Below are 2,011 nucleotides of genomic sequence, written 5' to 3'. Positions count from 1 at the left end.
TGCCTTTGACTTTCATTACTCAGCCAGATTGTGGAGTCTATCAATTATCCTAGCATTGACAGTCAGGTGAATTAATTGGTGCATTTGACAAGGACAGCTATTACCCTATGTTGTTCTGACAGCTGGTTTTGATATCAGGAATTTGTCAACCTCCCCTTCACAGGAGCGGTGGGAGGGATGGTTAAGTGAACCAAGAGAGGACATTTCAGAATTTTCTTCCTACTCTCAGCAGCTGCAGATTGTCCTCCTCCTAAATAGAATTGCTGACATTCTTAACCTGAGCATCCTGACATATGTCAGACTTTCACAGAACGACAATCGACACTGAATGGGGCTGACAAAATGAGAAAAAGACCCAGAAAAGTTGACGAAGTTATTAACACTGAACCGGGAACCCTTCGGTAATGATCTCGTGTGCCCTCGGAGAGCAGGTACACTCACTATGCTCCGCCCTCTGGGCTGCATTCATCTGACAGTAGTGGACTTCTATCCTGATCAGTAGATAAGGTGGCTTTGGCCACAGGTCATACATGCAGCAGGTTCTGTCACCTCTATTTGAGATGGAAAGATGCAAATAATAAATGACTTTTTAGGTCTTTTTCAAGTTCAAGATTCTGTGATTCTAAAGCTTTTGGTAGCTTCCACAACAAACTTTTGGAATTCTCCTAACCAAGTAACTTGGGCTAGTGGGGGAAAAGAAAGAACAGGAAAACCTACTGACTCTGTGTGATAACGCAGAAGTCACATCTTTCTCTGGAATCTTGCAACCTGCATGCAGGAACGGAAAAGTGGCCATCCTGCAGCTTTCAAATACGGTTTTCCAAGATAAGGCATCTAGTAAGATTGGGGTAAAAATCTGAACTCTTTGGAAGATAAGCACAGTTAACCCAAGCCATTGCTTGTACATTCCTCCTGGGTTTGTGCTGGGTGAAAAAGAAGAAGCAAAGTGCTGATTTCATTGGGATGCTCTAAGGCCAGGTGTTAATCACACTATGCTACGGTCATTTGGTATAACTAGTCTCAGACATTAATGCTGACCATGTGAGTTAACAACTCAGTAGGTCTGCGATTGTCCAGGGTTGAGCAAGAAGTGCTGAGCAGTAAATGTAATCCACAATCCATAAAATTAAGCCTGGTGGAGAAATGCAGTTCAAGGACATTTAAAACAGTTAAGCAAGAGGAAAAGCAAAACTGATGTTCAGTTACATTTTCTGGGTGGCATGTTGGGCTCATAGTGTGGAAGTGACCCTTTGAAAAGGTTAATGGCAAAGCAACTGCCTCCACCATTAGTGAGAAGCTGGGCCTTTCCCTTAGGACATGATTAGGTCTTCAGGGAGCTTGTAGAAGGTGTTTCTTGAAACTGTCTGCTGTGGATTCCCTCTCAACCGCTGAACATGCCACAGCATTAATCTCACTTCCGAGCCTTCCGATCCTCTTCATAAAAAGATTGTTGTGTTCCTTGTTTTCTGCCCTCATTACTCTCGCCTGTTTCACCACCTACCCTTCCCGAAGATTCTACTGTGAGAGCATTGTTGGGGATGCAAGGAGGGGGTCCAAAGGCATATCAAACAAGAAGAAGCAGAAGCTCTCAGCATCAAAGTATACCTAAAAGTTCATTATGCCCAAACAGCCTTCCAAGTGTGGGCCCACAGGACGATGGCCACTGCCAGATGATTGTGCAGCTTTTACTTAAATACATCTGCTGTCGTGAAACTCATTACTCCTCATAGCTTCCGTCTTCAGCTTTATAAGGCTCTGAATAATAAAATGCTTTTCTTAAATTGACCCGAAATCTTTCCTTCTGTAACTCCCACCATTAATTAAAGCTCTAGCTTTCTGGTACCGTATGAAATGAGCCATCTTTGCATATTAACACTTTGAAAATAGCTAACACAGGCCTCAGGAGCGGGGATGAGACCTGAAGCTTATACAATTTGAAAGGCCCTCTTTAAGGTAAATGATATAAAATTACTCATGAAAAGTTAGGTACAAAAATAAATATTTATTTTGA

Source organism: Leopardus geoffroyi, chromosome D1, assembly GCF_018350155.1.
Source record: "Leopardus geoffroyi isolate Oge1 chromosome D1, O.geoffroyi_Oge1_pat1.0, whole genome shotgun sequence".
In the NCBI taxonomy this organism is placed as follows: domain Eukaryota; kingdom Metazoa; phylum Chordata; class Mammalia; order Carnivora; family Felidae; genus Leopardus; species Leopardus geoffroyi.
The sequence above is the reverse complement of the archived record's forward strand: the minus strand, read 5'-3'. Positions refer to the sequence as shown.